This window comes from Macaca nemestrina, chromosome 8 (assembly GCF_043159975.1).
Source record: "Macaca nemestrina isolate mMacNem1 chromosome 8, mMacNem.hap1, whole genome shotgun sequence".
Taxonomy (NCBI): Eukaryota; Metazoa; Chordata; class Mammalia; order Primates; family Cercopithecidae; genus Macaca; species Macaca nemestrina.
The window spans coordinates 121566739-121585393 of record NC_092132.1 but is presented as its reverse complement, the minus strand read 5'-3'; positions in this window follow the sequence as shown (position 1 = coordinate 121585393).

Below are 18655 nucleotides of genomic sequence, written 5' to 3'. Positions count from 1 at the left end.
GCTCAAGTGATCCTCCCACCTCAGCCTCTCAAGCTGCTGGGACTACAGCACATGACACCGTGCCCAGCTAATTTTTTGTAAAGAAAAGACTTTCTTTTTTTCTTTTTTTGAGACAAGGTCTCATTATGTCCTCCAGGATGAGTGCAATGGCACAATCATACCTCACTGCAGCCTCGAAATCCTAGGCTCAGGTGGTCCTCCCATCATAGCCTCCCAAAGTACTGAGATCCAGGCAAGAGTCACCCTGCCTGGCCAGAAAAATACATTTTAAGAAGCCACTTTAACCCATTTATGCCTGAGGTTGCAATTTTTGAATTTGAAAAATCAGACTTTGGTGATGGCCTTGAGCAGTAGGATATAAATAACTCCCACATGCTTAGTGTTCCAATAATGGAACGCTAGGGATAAGTGGGTTTAAGCTGAAAGAGAATAATAATATCAAGAAATCCCAAAATGATATTTGATAAGTGTCAAAACCTACTGACAAAGATATATCAGGATCCTGGTATTTTCCCCCATATAATAAATCATTTGTAAATCACAGTGAAGTCAATATCCTGATAATGAAACATGAAACTCTCCTATTTAAAATCAATGATAAGGCAGAGATGCTCGCTGCTGTGTTATTTGCATTTCTACAGGAAACATTAATCAACCTATATGAAGCAGAAAAAAATGACTATTTGCCAATAACATCATTTTGTGAAAAATTATGCATTTCAAATTCTTTAATTCAGCCTTGAGTAGAAGTAAAGTCAAAATTAGAAATCACACAATTTTTACTCTTTCTCCCTTTGCGAAAAATGGGCTAGAATTAAAAGGAGATGCCTTGGGGTTCGTGCACAACATAGTTTCTGTTGACTCTAACTTCCAAATCAAAATCATTTGGTTGAAACAGACTGTCGCTTGATTTTAGAAAATCCACAAAAACCCGTGTTTCTGAAATAATGCTGATTCCTGAGATAAGAAAGTGGATTTGATCCCCAGTCTCATTGCTTAGTAGAATAAATCCTGCACCAGCAACAACACTTGTAAATTTGTGAAAATGAATTTTATCTTTCCTTAAAAAAGAAATTGTTTAATCCATCACACTTTTCTTCCCCTACCCTTTAGTTTTTGATAAATGATAAAAATAAGCCAGTTATCAAAGAACTAGTTCTTACTTCAAAAGAAAAATAAACATAAAAAATAAGTTACTGGTTCCTAACAGGAAAAATTTTAATAATTGTGTGGAGAGAAACTGCTTACATACACATTGCAGATCAAATACTTGGAGTTAAAATGTTAATCTACATAGATGGGTGATTGTAACTTTATTGCCATTAAAAGATTTCAAATCGCATTCATGCTTCTGTGTATACATAATGAAAAACGGGCAAATAATGAGGATCTTTCCTTCGATCTGCTCTGTTTAATTCTGCTGTCTGCTCTTCTCTAATGCTGCGTCCCTAATTGTACACAGTTTAGTGATATCTAGGAGTATAAAGTTGTCGCCCATCAATAAAAATCACAAAGTTGGTTTTAAAAAAAATCACACAATTTTTTAATAGCCAAATCTTTGAGAGATTTATGCACTCTGACCTACCAACCCCAATATTTGGGAATACAAAGCACTGAGTTGGCTATTACATTTTGTAATATAGGTAAGAAAAACAGTGACCAGGCATGATGGCTCACACCTGTAATCCTAGCACTCTGGAAGACTAAGGCAGGAGGATTGCTTGTGACCAGAAGTTTGAGACCAGCTGGCCATCACAGAAAGACCTTGTCTCTACAAAGAAATAACCAGATATGGTGGTGTGTGCCTGTAGTCCCAGCTGCTTGGGAGGTTGAAGCAAAAGGATCACTTGAGCTCGTGAGGTTGAGTCTGCAGTGAGTTGTGATTGCATCACTGCATTATAGCCTGGGCAACAAAGCGAGACCCTGTCTCAAAAAAAAAAAAAATTAAAAGAGAAAAAGAGCTGGAAATGATTCAGACAAAGGTACCCTGAAGTTTGGGGTAAAGGTTATTTCTGGCCTATTTTTATTCTAAATCTTTTTAGAAATATGTGTTTTCTCAGTTTTAAAGCTGACACATAAGAATTTTACATGACACCTGTAATCCCAGCACTTTGGGAGGCCGAGGCAGGCAGATCACTTGAGATCAGGAATTTGAGACCAGCCTGGCCAACATGGTGAAACCCCGTCTCAACTAAAAATACAAAAATTAGCCAGGCATGGTGGCACGCACCTATAATCCCAGCTACTCAGGAGGCTGAGGCAGGAGAATCGCTTGAACCTGGGAGGCAGAGGCTGCAGTGAGCGGAGATCATACCACTGTACTCCAGCCTGGGCGACAAAGGGAGACTCAGTCTAAAAAAAAAAAAAAAAAAAAAAAATTGTACGTGTTTATGGAGTACATCATTACGTTTCAATTCATAAAGTATATAGTGAGCAAATTGGGGTAATTTGCATATCCATCACCTCAAATATTTATCATTTCCTTGTGTTGTGAATATTTAATATCTTCTCTTCTAGCTATTTGAAAATATATAATAAATTATTGTCATCAGAATATTGAAGCATGACTAGTTTGTTTGCAAGAAGCTTTCCTGCGAGAGTCTACTTGTAATTTAAGTGATGACTGTCACAGAACTACTGACTTTGAAACTATAAGGCTCTTTCAATTATTTGCTACAAGAAAATATTTTCTTTTTATTATATATGTGTCATATGAAGTTAAAATTTCAATATCTAACACATATTTTAGCTTTAATGATCTTGTTATGATAAATTCATGAATTATAGAACAAGAAAACTAAATGGTGATTGTAGCAGAAACATTTAAAAAATACAAAGCAGAATCTCAAAAATTTGCCTACAATTCTTAGCACTGATAAGAGTTCTGAAAGTCTTGAGGTGACAGTGAGCTAAGATCAAAATTAAATAAATTTAAATTTAAAAGAGTTCTGAAATTCAGGCACAAGAAACTAAATGCATTTAAAAAGTATTTCTAATTAGCCAGGCTTGGTGGTGCATGCCTATAATCCCGGTTACTCAGGAGGCTGAGGCAGGAGAATTGCTTGAACCTGGGAGGCAGAGGTTGCAGTGAGCCAGGATCACGCAACTGCACTCCAGCCTGGGTAACAGAGCTAGACTCCATCTCAAAAAATAAATAAATAAAAAATAAAAAATATTTCTATATACTGGATGTTATGGAGTTCATGTTTGTGTTTTCCTCCAATTCTTATGTTGAAACCCTGACCCCTAGTAGGATGGTAGTAGGAGGTGGAACCTTTGGGAAGTGAGCAGGTCATGAGGGTGGAGGCTCCCTGAATGGGATTAGTGCCCTTATGAGAAGACACAATAGATCTCTTGCTTCCTGTATTTCTGCAATCTGCTATATGAAGGCACAGAAGATGGCCAACTGCAAACCAGAAAGTAGGCCCTCATAGACACTGCACCTGCCTTGATCTTGGACTTCCCAGCCTTCCAGAACTAAGAGAAACAAACTTCTGCTCTTTAAACCATTCAGTATATGGTAATGTGTTATAGCAGCCTGAATTAAGACACCAGATATATACAGTAATAAATTATTTTTAAATTCCCATTATTGTAATAGTTGCCATAAATACCTAATATCTAGAATTAACCTTAAAAGGGTATATTCAGGACCCAGACAAAAATAAAAACTTTTTAAAATGTCATCGATGAAAATAAAATAATTGAGTAAATTGAGAGGCAAACATGTTCTTAACTGGTAAGTTTAAATAATTGAAAATTTTCCCCAGGCTAATTTTTGGATGGACATCCCAAAGTTTGTTTGTTTCTCTGAAATTTGACAAATAAATACTACATAATATTATTATTTTGGTTGAATAATAAAATGGCATAAATACCCGAGAATTTTTTTGAGACAAGGTCTCACTGGAGTGCAGATCACGGCTCACTTCAGCCTTGACCCCCTAGGTTCAAGCCATCCTCCACTTCATCCTCCTGAGAAGCTGGGAGTACAGATGTGAGCCACCATGCCCAACCAAGAAAGTTCCAAAAAAGAGAAGTAATGTAAGATGTTAACCACATTATAAAACTATCATAATTAAAATGACATCATACTAGAACCAAAATCATCAGACAGATCAATGGAATAGAATAAAAGGTACAGAAACAGTATCTATATATACAAATTTATTATCTGAGTAAAGAAGTCACTTCAAATTACTGAGTGTTAAAATAAATGCCACTGGGACAATTGATTAACCAAAAAGAAACTAAAAACTTCATTATGTTAAGAAAAATTTTCAGTTAGATTAAAATGTTAAAGTAAAAATAAGAATGTAGACGCTATAAAAGCAAAACAAATTCCTTACATTATTTTAAAGCAGGAATTTTCTGAGCATAGGGCAATGGATGAGATTTAAACACATGCAAATACAAAAATGTCAAGTGAAAAATAAAATGTAAAATATATATGTGACAAATATGACAGTTAACATACTTATACAATGAGGTTGCTCAACTAAAATAACCCCAAAAATGTAGAAAGGAGGTTTCACATATCTCAAGTTGCTAATAAACATAATAAAAATATTCAATATAAAGGAAAAAATACAAACTATATACCATAAAATACAAATTATAAACAAATTGTATATTATCTTTTCCCTATCAATTAATAGAGAACTGCCAATGTTGTATATTCTATAATGCCTTTAAAAGGCACTCATAAACTGCTGCTGTCAGACAAATTGGTACAGACCTTCAGAAAATACATAACTAAACCTGTGAAAACATTAAAATAAGTTTATATCATTTGATTTGGTGATTTTGGTTTGAAGAGTTGAAAATAAGTATATAGTCAAATAAAGATTGATGTATCAAGTTCATTACAGCACTGTTTATAATAGTTGGAGTAAATAAACAGCAATAGTAAAATGGATAAATCATGGTATCTCTAGATGGTTGATTGTTATAAAACCATAAACATTTGACATGGTTCCACAATCATAAAATCATATGTAAAAGTCAAGATGTATAATTGTGTATAGATCTTTTTTTTTTTTTTTTTTTTTTTTTTTTTTTTTTTTTTTTTTTTTTTTGAGACGGAGTCTCGCTCTGCCGCCCAGGCTGGAGTGCAGTGGCCGGATCTCAGCTCACTGCAAGCTCCGCCTCCCAGGTTCACGCCATTCTCCTGCCTCAGCCTCCCAAGTAGCTGGGACTACAGGCGCCCGCCACCTCGCCCGGCTAGTTTTTTGTATTTTTTTAGTAGAGACGGGGTTTCACTCTGTTAGCCAGGATGGTCTCGATCTCCTGACCTCGTGATCCGCCTGTCTCGGCCTCCCAAAGTGAATTGTGTATAGATCTTAATTTCATGTATAATTATCAAAATGTTTATAATTTTTTTACTAGGAAGTAGGATTATACTTTTCTATAATTTCTGAATCTTCTAATGAATTATTTCAAGCAAATGGACAAATATTTTCCTCCCTACTTAGATGTGCAAAAATCAAACAAAACAAATTTCTATTGCATTCATTCATTCATTCATTTTATTGCTTATTTATTTATTATTTCTTTTTCCTTACAACTGCCTCTTCCCAACTGGGTAGTGGAGGAACTTAACTTGGCCAGTTAACAATCTCTCCTTGTCTTCTTTAAACCGTTTCCTTTCAGTTCCTGCTGGTCAATTACAGGTTAATGTTCAAGTTTTTAGAATGGAGCTCTTCATCTTTCTCCTTCCCAAGATGGAGTCTGGGTGTGTGAGGGAGGACGTTGTGTCCTGAGGAAGCTGGGGAAGGGCCCTTCTCATCTTCAGTCTACTGTGGTACTTTAGGGCCTTTCTCTGTCTCTGAGTGATAATTGGTGGAGTCTCTCAGCCAAAGATAGTCAGTTTCTGGAGGATGACGTCCGCTGTCCGAACATCTCAGCTAACCCTACTGCCATTTCTTATCATTTGCATCTGGTAAATTCTTCATCTGTTATCTCTCAGTTTGTTGGAGTCCCATTCCTGCTATCTGCTCGTAGAAGTGTTATACACTGGGAGGCCGAGGTGGGCAGATCACGAGGTCAGGAGTTCGAGACCAACCTAGCCAGCATGGTGAAACGCTGTCTCTACTAAAAATACAAAAATTAGCTGAGCATAATACAAAAATGCCTGTAGGCCCAGCTACTCAGGAGGGAGAGGCAGGAGAATCGCTTGAACCCTGGAGGCAGAGATTGCAGTAAGCCAAGATCATGCCACTGCCCTCCAACGTGGGCAACAGACCGAGACTCTGCTTCAAAAAAAAAAAGTGTTATATTTAACTTTGAAATCTACTTAGATTTGCTGTTTGGTGTACTTTGTAAGCTAGAGTGTATGTCTTTTGTCTTTTCTTCAGGGATGCCCTGCCACTCTTAAAACAAGTAGTATCATCAGCTACATTCTGTATCCCTTCACAGGGCAAATGGGGTTTTCCAGATGATTCCCAGCTTATGTGAGTCAAGCAAGGTTCTGAGGAGGGCAACTTAGGTCTTCTCCTGGCCTAACCTTGTCATAGCCCTTATTTTACTTTTTGCCAAGTTAGTGTGGGGTTCACTTGGAGAGGTGATCTAATACCAAAGTCTCAAATGAACAAGAGGGCAGTTTAACTTCATTTATTTACTTATTTGGAGACAGTTTCTTACTCTGTCATCCAGGCTGGAGTGTGGTGGCGTGATCATAGCTCACTGCAGCCTCAAATTCCTGAGCTCAAGTAATCCTCCTTCCTCAGCCTCCCAAGTAGCTGGGACTACAGGTGCACACCACTGTACCTGACTTTGTTGTTGTTGTTGTTGTTGTTGTTGTTGTTGAAACAGAGTCTAGCTATGTTGCCCAGGCTGATTTCAAACTCCTGGCCTCAAGCAGTCCTCCCTCCTCAGCCTTCCAAAGTGCTGGGATTACAGGTGTGAGCCACTGTAATCCCACTTGGCTATTTTTATGAAATTTTAAAACATAGGTTTATTATTTGACTCCTTGAGAAGGAAAAGTAAGAAACAGAATTGTGGACCCGTTTAGATGCTAGAAGACAATATGGTGTGGTGAAATAAATATCAGTTTTGGATTAAATATTTCTAATTCTGATCCAAGCGGTGATGATTTCAATGTGATATTTGAGAAGTCACAATGTCTTAGAACATAATTTGTCTAGACAATGGAGAGTCCAAAGTGGGGAAGGGGACCCAGGTCAAAAAATGACCTATCTGGTACTATGTTTGCTACTTGGACAACGGGATCATTAGAAGTCCAAACCTCGGCATCATGCAATATGTCCATGTAACAAACCTGCACATATATCCTCTGAATCTAAAATTTTAAAAAAGAAAAACATGATGTGTTTCATTTATAAAATGACCCTTTAACATATTGTGAAGGTTTGCTGGGAAAACTTGAAATAATATGTGTAAATTGTATAGCTCAGTGCCTGGCAGGTATTATGTGGTCAATAAAAGTGAGAGCATTTGTTGGTAGTGCTGGTTCCTGTTAAGGTTTTGGTGATTCTCCTCTTTTTAAACTCTACTCAGGGTAAGGCTCATGTCTTTAATATGCTTTGGAAGGAATCTCAACACTTGCTCAAATGCTGGGTATTCAGTAGATGTGATGGCTAGGATGTAGACTGTGATATTGACTTTCTTTTTAGAACTGTGAATTGTCTATTATGCCTATGGTTATAGAAAAATTAATATGCACAGTTTTTCAAAAGAAAGAGGGGTGTAATCAAAGATTATTATTAGCAGTTCAACACAGCGATAGGCATAGTCCAATCTGCTGTACACAGGTCTCCTTTAGAGCCAATGTCTTGTTTAAAAAATAAAGCAAGCTAACCATGTAATAGTGGCACATCGAGAAATGCTTTATGCGATACAGGGTGTACCCGAGTGCTAATTGTAGTAATTATGAAGCTCCTGGGCAGGCCAAATGGTATAATAGCAGCAAACCCATAGATCTAGGCTTCTCACGTGGTAAATAACAAAGTAGGTCAGGTGTACCCTGGGGAGGAGGTTTTGGGGATCTAAGTTCCTGCATCTGAGTCTTTTCCCTTGTATATATCCTTTCCCTCCTTGTTGGTTGGTTTTAGTATTAAAACAAAGACTATCCCAGGTTCTTTGCACCCTAAAATCTGTACCAGCCCATAGGATCTGGTCCAACCACATACTTACCTATTAAGAATAAAACAATTGTAAAAGTGTCAATATTTCTATTCCCCCCCCCAAAAAAATCAGAAAATAAAAAATAAGTTAATATAATTAGCTCTCAAGATAATAAATTATTTTACTAATTCACTCTCTAATCTCACGATATTTCTAAAATATTTTAACTGCTATGTGATATCTTCAAAAACATATAAGGAACTCTGAAAAAGAAGGAGGGCATTTTTCCAAATTTCTTACTTCTCAGAATACATAAAAATATTCAGAAGTAAAAAGAATGATTCTTGAAATCTGAACTTGAGGCTTTGTTTTATTACATAATGCAGGAGAGTGATGCGGTTGACTGAGTCTGGGAAAGTTTCCAGAATTCCAGTCTGAGGATCCTCCCACATCCACCTCCCGTACCAAGACCTAGAGTCTGGGTGTTCAGATTGGGCACTTGGCAGCAGATGATGATCTAGAAGGCAATCAAGGAAAGTGGCTATTAAAAGATCACAGGCTTACTATAGGGAGAAAAATGACTTTTGCTAAAAGCTAAATCTCTGAATATCCCCAAAGCTATTTTCTCCCTTGACCTATATGTGTGCCCCTGTGTATGCATAGTCACAACTTTTCCCTGATTTTTCTTTTCTTTTTTTTTTTTTTGGTGGGGGGTAATAATCTTTACATACATTTAAATTTAACACTTGCTGAGCCACTTAAAGGACTGAATTAAGTAAGAAATCACTTAAGCAATCTTGGCTTCTTGCCATTCCTTGGGATTTCATGGGGAGGGGGGATACAACTTGTAGGACAGAAGCCAATCCCTAATTGTTTTATTTAATTAGATCATTTCAATGGCTAAGCTAGCCTGAAAACCTTGTTTCTCTGCATCCTCTCATCTTGATTGGGTGGCTTTGTTCAAGCCCATTTCTCTAGAACCTTTGTACTTTTTGACCATGGAATTGATGGGGTGTTAGATAGGGTCTTCACATCTTTTAGCAGAGGCATTTCTCAGGTTGCTTCTCATTTTCCCTTCTCCTATGCCCCATGATATATGAAAATTGATTGTTTTTGCCTTCCTGCAGCCAAGTAGAAGGTTGTAAGTCACTATGAATCTATAAAAGCTGTCAACTTTCAGTGGTAGTGCATTTGTAGGTATTTTCTGAGGGCTAAGAGAATGGGTGTTCTTGATAAATACTTCTCCCTGTCACCTAAAAGACAAAAAAAGAAAGTATTCCACTGTCAATTTGTCATACACTTGAAATGTCCATGGAAAACAGCATTTTTTGGTGGCACATGAAAATTGCACATGGCATTACTTTGAAAGATTGAATCTTCCAAAACCCATAGAGCAATAACTGCCCCACACGTTCAAGGATAGCAGTGTTTTTCTTCCTCTTCTATCAGGGATGGCATTACAGAGGTGATGTGAGTCTTTGGCTTCTCTGAGCACCAATAAGAGGTCCAAATGAATGATTGGAATCCTTGCAACTTGGCTGAACCAAATGTGATGAGTTCTTGTTCTCACCTATTTTTAAATAACTCCTAAATATTCAACCAAATGTAATTTAATTGCATTTACATATTGGAAGCTAAGCAATGGGTGAATAAGGCCAAATCTTTAGCAGGGTGCTAATGGGATTTGGAAGTTCAAGATCCCTGATTAACTCTACTAGCTTATTTAAGATGGAATCACAGATGTGGATCACAGGTCAAGAAAGGTTGGTCAGTTGTTTGAGGGACATTTCTCCACAATTCTGCCCCATCATTTCCTTACAAACTAAGGTTACACCCTATAATTTGATGGTAGTCTGAGCCTACTAGGAAGGGGGCCCTGGACCCTAAATCTTATCTTCATTAGATGTCAGAGTTACATGGTACCTTACTCACAAACTGGCCCAACTCCTACATCTTAAGCTGTAAGATTTACCCAAAGGCATACAGCAAAGCAAAGTGGTTGCAGATTCCGGTGCACAACTTTTACCCACAAGTCCATTGTCATGTTGGTTTTGTTTTGTTGTTTCCTTTCCCTATCTCCACTCTGATCCTAATTCTGACCATCAGTTTCATCTGCGATTTTGCACAAGTCAGGAGTGACTTGTGGGTAGAGGCCTATGTATTAGTGGGATCCACACCCATGCATTTACTCGCATAGGTCCTGCAAGGAAGGACCTCAGCCTCAACAGCATCCTTCAGAGCAGCCAACTGCAGTGGTCCTTTTCTTACCTGTCCTTATTACTCATTTACATAAAGAGCTGCCATCTTTTAGCTAATAAATTTTTATCCTTTCTTGTAAATCTGGATGGCTTGCCAGTGTGATGGCAGTGCAAAAGTGATTTCCCCAGAGGGCAAGCAGTAGACAGAAAGTAACTCCGCCTTTGTTAGGGAAGATATATGAGGCTTTTAGCTATCTGCAAATATGGTGAAATTGGACCATGGTAGCAGCATCCAATCATCATCCCAGTTCCTCTCTGCCAGCAGGACATAATGCACGAGTCAGTATATGGTTCCATGCCCAAAGATGCAAGACAGAAAGATAATAGTGCATATTTGCTGAGACTTGAAGCCAGGTATTGCATTAAGCATTTTAAATACATTATTCCATTTTAAAATCCTTACTATAGTCTGAGAGAGTGAGTATTATTAAAATCACCATTTTGCAATTGAGAAAAAGGAGGCCCCAGAAAAGCTGATCCTCTTGTTTAAGGTCTTAAAATTAGAAACTGAAAAGCTGGCATTGAACATGAACTATTTGACCCCGAAACCAACTGTTGTAGCCATCACACTCTGACGTGAGAAATTGCTAACTTAGGGCTCTAATTTCATGCAAGCTCAGAAAAACAGTGTAGGGAGAAAGAACTGGTACCAACCTGTGGGTAGGGTGATGTGTCTTCTAGTCCCAGGTCACCACTCACTGACTGTCAATCTTAGGGAAGTCATCTGTTCTCTGCAGCCCAACCTTTGCATTTTCATCTGTTAAACGAGTTTGGGACAGTTTGGTTTCTAAGATCTCTTCTAGTTCGAACTATCTGGAGCTAGGCTGTAACCAAGCCAAGGGCAGAAGAGAGATCACCAGATTCTGAGTTAGACCCCCAAGAGGACATTTATATGAGTTCAGTGTTGATACCTCCACGTGAGTCTTTATACAGAACAATTCATAAGACATGACTTATAGACTGTACCATAAAAGGGCTTTTAGCAAGCATTTAATTAAAGTCCCCAATTTTTTCTTAATAGATGATGCTTATTGAAAAATATTGAAAGTAGGATTTAAAAAAAAAACATGAATCTCATCAGTAATTCTACTACATTTCAAATATATCACAGTTAATAGTTTGTTAAATATATTTCCACGCCACTCCCTGTTTTGGAACTAGTATATGCAAGTATTTTTTAAACAAAAACTAAGTGATAATATGTAACCTGCTTTTGACTCCCAAAAAACAGTGCAGTTTTTGTCTGTTAATATTCTAAATTACAAAATACAGTCATACAGGGAGGAGACCAACACACATTGGGGCCTCTTGAGGGTTGGGGTTGGGGGAGGGAGAGCAGTAGTAAAAATAGCTAAAGCGTGTTGGGCTTAATACCTAGGTTATGGGTTGGTAGGTGCAGCAAACTACCTTGGCACATGCTTACCTATGTAACAAACCTGCACACCCTGCACATGTACCTAAGAACTAAAAATTAAAATTAAAATACCATCATAATGGCTGCATAGTATTCCACTGAATGAAAGCAAAATAATTGGCGTCATCTTTGCTCAATAGAGCAAAACAAGTTTTCATTTTTAAAAATTGTTTTCATTTTTTTATTATGAATAACTTGACAGATATTCGTAGAGTTAAATACATGCTATCTTCAATGGGGTAAAAGAAAATGAAAGAAATACTACATTAAAGACAATGCACTTTTCAAAGGACTTTAGGTACATACTATTAAAATCTCTACAGAAAGGTTTATTAGTTGCCATTTTACTCATTAGTATAGGAGAGTGTGTCTATTTCCCTAAACCTTCATCAATATTAGGTACTATTTTTAATAAGTATTGCAAAACCATTGTTGAGTTCTCAGTGTGTCTTCAAGGCAATTTAACATGCTGGTTAAAACACAGGCCTTAGAGGCAGACTGCCTAGCTGAAACTGGGGCTCTGCTGCTTGCTATTTTGTGACCTTTGGCAAGTAACTTAACATCTCTGTGTCTATAAAATGGAGACTTGCATAAAAATAAATGCAGGGTTGCATGTTATATATGATAACATGTAGAGAGGAAGTAGGATGTAGGTCAGAGGTATTTTAATTGTGAATTCTATTCTTTAATTACAAATGAATTTGAGCGCTTGAATAAGTTTACTAGTCATTCGTTTCTCTTTTTCTCAATTGTTGATTGCTGTGTTTAGCCTACTTTTATATTCAAGGATTCTTTTTCTTTTATTACTTTATAAGAAGGTTTTATATGTTAGGAATATTATTTTTTGCCTTTCACATGTTGCAAATAAGCCCCATATTTTCAAACAAGCACCCTGAGACCCAGAGAGATTAAGCGCTGTCTTCTAATGTTCCATCTAGTTCTCTTCATTTTCTTCATTTTTCATTCATTCATTGTCACAAAGCTTTTCCTTTTTGTTTTTTTTTTTTTTACTTTTGGTGAGTTGTCCATTTTATTCCTGTTTTTTTCTTCATGTTCAATCCAAATTTGACTTAAATAAATACAATTACACCTTGTAAACAAAGGCCTCTGAATGCAAAGTAATTTCAAGAAAATTGTAAAATTAACTTATTACATCAGATGTTGACCTCTATGTGTCTTTTGTGATTCCGTTCACATCTTCTGAAGTCTGTTCTAACTATACCTGTCTGTTTTCCAGTTGTGCCAGGCAAAATTTTAAGTTGAATCCTGTGATGGTTAGTATTGAGTGTCAACTTGATTGGATTGAAGGATGCAAAGTATTGCTCCTGGGTGTGTCTGTGAGGGTGTTGCCAAAAGAGATTAACATTTGAGTCAGTGGACTGAGAGAGGCAGACCCTCTCTCAGTCTGGGTGGGCAGCATCTAATCAGCTGCCAGTAGGGCTAGAATAAGGCAGGCAAGAGAAGGTGGAAGAGCAGACTTGCTGCATCTTCCGAACTTCATCTTTCTCCTGTGCTGGATGCTTCCTGCCCTCAAACATCAGACTCTAGGTTCTTCAGCTTGTGGACTTTTGGGCCTACACCCTCTCAGGGGCTTCAGTCACAGACTGAAGGCTGCCCTGTCAGCCTCCCTATTTTTGAGGTTTTGGGACTCTGACTGATCCACCACTGGCTTCCTTGTTTCTCAACTTACAGGCAGCCTATCGTGGGACTTTACCTTGTAACCATGTGAGTCAAGTTTCCTTAATAAAATCCCTTCATATGTGCATTTATCCTATTAGTTCTGTCCCTCTGGAGAACCCTGACTAATACAAGTCCCTAGATTTCTGCCCCTCTGTTCCCTCCCTTAGAGTATGGGTAGTGCCTAGGAGTTTGGTGGTCTTCCACTCCTATGATTCGGTTACATTATATGGCAAATATAAAGAGATTTTTCCAAAATGCAATTAAAGTCCCAAATCAGTTGATTTTGGGTTAACCCAAAGGGATATTATCCTAGATGGACCTGATTTAATGAGTAAAATCTCTCAAAAGAGGAATTGGGCCAGTCCTGAAGAGAGTAGCTCTCCTGTCGGCCGTGAAGAAGTAAGCCGCCATATTGTGAAAAGGCCACCTGGCAGAGAACTGCCGGGGGCTTTGAGGAGCTGAGACCAGCCTGTGGCTGTCAATCAGCAAGAAAGCAAATATTTATCTCCAGAAACTATAAGGCACTGAATTCTGCCAACTAACATCTGAATTTGGAAGAAGGCCCTGAGCTTCAAAAAAGAACACAGCTTGCGCAGTACCTTGAGTGCATCCTTGTGAGACCCTGATCAGTGGACCAGCTAAGCTACACAAGAACTCCTGACCCCTGGAAACAATAAATGTATGTTTTTTTTAAGCCACTATGTTTGAGGTAATTTATTATATAGCAATCAACACATTTTCCCTCTTCCATTTCAGTCACTTATTTCTCTTCTGTGTTCTTATACACTTTGTCATATTTAGATAATGCACTTCCCTTGTGTTATTGAAAATGTCTGTATGTATGTTGGTCTCTCAGCAAACTGTGAGTTCCATGAGGGTAGGGGCCATGTTTCTTTTGCTTTTCTGTCCTCAGAGCCTAATAGGCATTGGGAGAATGCCAAATCGGATCCCTGATGTCAGGATGAGAATTAGCAGAACTATATGTCCAGAAGCCGCCTGAGGCCTTCTGCCAGCTACATCTGCCATAGGGAGTTATAAAAGCCATTAAGTGTTCATGTAACTCTAAACTTAACCATGCTATAGAATAGGTGATTAAAAAAAAAAAAAAAAAAAAAAACTTAAGCATTGTTGATGAAAAGAGTTGAGCTCTGTAAAATATTTGAAGAGATTTATTTTGAGCCAAATATGTGTGCCCATGACCTGTGACACAGTCCTCGGGAGGGCCTAAGAACATGTGTCCAAGGTGGTTGGGATGCAGGTTGGTTTTATACATTTTAGGGAGGCATGAGACATCAATCAAATACATTTAAGATATACATTAGTTTGGTCCAGAAAGGCATGACAACTCAAAGCAGATGGGGGAGCAGTGGGGAGCTTCCAGGACATAGGTGAATTTAAACATTTTCTGGTTGCCAATTGGTTGAGTTTGTCCAAAGACCTGGAATTCACAGAAAGGGAATGTTCAGGTTAAGATAAAGATTGTGGAGACCAAAGTTCTTTTGAAGTCTTGTGGTGGCTGCCCTTAGAGACAACAGATGACAAATATTTCCATTCAGATCTTAGTCAATCTCTTTAGGATTGGGAGGGTCTGGAAGAAAAAGATCTAGCTATGTTTATAGAGATTCTTTATAGATACAAATTTTCCTGCACAAAGAACTGCTTTACAGGGCCTTTTCAAAATATGGCAAAGAAACACATTTGGGGGTAAAATATTTTTATTTTCTTCCTTGTCTCATAATGTTATGCCAGAGTCAGTTTGGAAAGTAAGTCACAGCATATTGGGTTGAATAAAACCCATCTAATGAGAATTTATGATTTGTAGGGCATGACTCCCCAGATCCCTTAGATAGGAATTTGGGCAAGATAAAAAAAAAAATCAGAGTTTAGTCCTCAACACATAGAAAAATCACCTGATTTCTATTATCTTCTACTAAATCACTGTGTGATCTTGGGCACGCCATTTGATCTCTCTGTACCACACTCTCTTCATCTGTAAATGAAATATCGGGACTAATTGAAATGCTCTCTAAGGCCATTTAAGTTCCAGTGTTTTATAGTTCTATAAGGCTTCAAACTAGAAAACACATATATTTGTGTTTTTATTTTTTTTTTTAACTTTTAGGTTCCAGGGTACCTGGGCAGTTTTGTTATATAGGTAAATTGCATGTCATGGGGGTTTGGGGTACAGATTTTCTCATCACCTAGGTAATAAACATAGTACCTGATACGTAGCTTTTCAATTCTCTCCCTCCTCCCACCCTCAAGTAGGCCCTGGTATCTGTCCCCTTCTTTGTGTCCATGTATACTGAATGTTTAGCTCCCACTTATAAGTAAGAGCATGCAGTATTTGGTTTTCTGATCCTGCATTAGTTCACTGAGGATAATGGCCTCTAGCTCCATCCATGTTGCTGCAAAGGATGTGATCTCATTCACTCTTTTTTATGGTTCATAGTATTCCATGGTGTGTATGTACCGCAGTGTTTTTTGTTTTGTTTTGCTTTTTATCTAATCTACCACTGATGGGCATTTAGATTGATTCCATGACTTTTCTATTGGAGATCATATATTTGAAAGAGAAAAGCGAGAAAACACCAAGAATAGGAGTGAATCCATGTTCACTAGATCTAATGATCTGTCTCATATACTTGAGGGAGTTCCTTATTCAATGGAGACAAAAAAGGAACAAAAAAACACAAAAACAGTTATAAAAACATCAAAATAGCCTTCACCCCGTAAGATTGTATGTATGATAACAATTCTTAATCTTCTGTTAATAGGGTTAAAACATTCTTTACTCTGCACAGCTGTTCTGTAGCTTTTAAGATGTGGCAAAAGTTGCAAAAGAATCCTGAATTTTAAAGGAAGGGATACCAAAATAGTGTGCATATTATGGCTACAGAAGCAGTGGCTTTGGTGCTTTTGTTTAGAGCTACCATCATTTCTACTTAGCTCATTTCTGTATGAAAATGAAACTAATCAGCTTCAGTGCATGAAACCATTAGCTACTACTTCAAAGTGCTGCTTTTCACAAAGGTCAAAGAGGGCCCACCCAGCAGCAACAGGAATTTTGCAAGTGATGTGTGTCACATTTGCATATGATAATTAGTTTCTCTATAAATACAATTTGTTCTGCAGATTAACATTTTGTGTCCTCATTAGATAGCAAACATTTCCATATTAAACCCACAAAGCTGCCAGAGTTGGCTCTGCTTGCATTGCATGATAGCATTAATACCTCTGTTTATACTGATGCCAATTAGTAGTGCTAAGTCTTGGAAGAATAAAAGAGATCACTAATGCTATTAATATAAGTAGTAATAATAATGTTGAGAAGCTTTCACAAACCTTGTTAACTTCAAAGATCATTAGCAGTAAAGTACCATTGGGTTGTAAATGGCTGTGTTCTTGGGCACATAAAGTATAAGCATATCTAGAACGCTCTACCCTGCCTTCTCCTGGTTTACAACAACGCCAATCTTAAATGATTTGCATGCTCTAAACAGGAGCATGCAATTAAAACGTTGTTTTCTTTTGCTAAATGCATTTAGTCCAATAAGGAAAAAGGACGTACTCTAGCCAGAAGAAACAGCAGTTTGCTCAACTCGTGTAGCTCAGTGCAACACAGTTTGCTCTCATTCACCAAGCCAACTTCTTTAAGGCGTCGAGGCATTTTATGGTTCCATAAAAGGTTTTTATAAAATAAGATGCCCTGGAATTTCTCAGGGGAGGATTTAGTTTTCACTGGACCAGAGTGGCACATTCTCTGAGGAGGTTGTTGAGGGATATAGAAGATGGTGATAGATACATGACAGATGGGGTGGTGGTTGTCACCTGTTGCATTAATCTTTTAATACCTGAGTAGAGGAGGCTGTGTCAGACAGATGCTCCCTTGTGAAGTGCTAGTTCTGCACCTGAAGGGACTGTACTTACATGAAGACTGGTGGTCATTCACCCACAGTTCAGTGACAAGGTATGGATGATCCTATAGTCATTTACCAACATTAAGTACATTTCCTACAGTAATTAACTAACTTCATTTCTCTGCCTGTTTTTGTTTTGTTTTGTTTTTGAGATGGAGTCTCACTTTGTCACCCAGGCTGAAGTGCAGTGGTGTGATCTCGGCCTACTGCAACCTCCACTTCCTAGGTTCAAGCGATTCTCCTACCTCAGCCTACCAAGTAGCTGGGATTACATGTACGTGCCATCATGCCCAGCTAATTTTTGTATTTTTAGTAGAGATGGGGCTTCACCATGTTGGCCAGGCTGGTCTCAAACTCCTGACCTCAGGTGATCCACTAGCCTCGGCTCCCCAAAGTGATGGTATTACAGATGTGAGCCACCACACCCGGCCTCCCTGCCTGTTTTTTGTTTGATGTGGTGTGTATACTTAGGTTCAGCAATTTTAAAAAACACTGATTAAAGCACCAGTTAATCAACTTTGATATTGAACCAAAATTTAAATGCTTTACTGTTGGAGTTTGGGCTGGGACACAGAGCCCAAACTAAATTTTACTAAAATGCAGAATTTTATATGATTTCAGAAGTCAAGTTCACAGCTCTCCTATTACTAGCTGGGCAATTTTGGATGAGATAGTTTCTCTGTCTTAATTTCCTCATCTGTGAAATGGAGATGAGAATTGCACATACCTCACAAGATTATTATGAGGATTAAATGAGCTAACCCAGTGGTAACACAATGCCTGGCCCATAAAACAGACTCCAGTGGATACAAGCTATTGTTCTCATTTTTGCATACTTAATATATCCTGATGCTAGGGGAACAACAGTTACAAAATAACATCTCTCTTGGCAGATTGGTAAGAACTCCAGTCTTCCTCAAATCTTACCCAGGAGGCGTCACATGTGCCAGACACAGAACCCTCTCCTCTCAGCTGTGACCTGAGTTCTCCATTCTCCTCCCTCTAGTTGCTTCTTAAATATCACCTGTCACTCCGATGATGTTTCCTTCACCATTTCCCCATCCTTTCTCCTGCCTTGCTGTGGTGTCTTCTCCAATATGACATGATATTCTACCATTGTCTCTATCTCATGTGGTATATAGCATCACCCAAGTTTCAGAACAGTGTAGTCTTATATTTTCAGTGTCGACCAAAGATTTCTGTAGCCTTGGACTTTGGTTCTCACTATTCTATCACTCCAAGCTTTGGTACAAGTTTCTTGTGGGAAGAAATCTGGATCCACATAAGTAGTTGAGTCC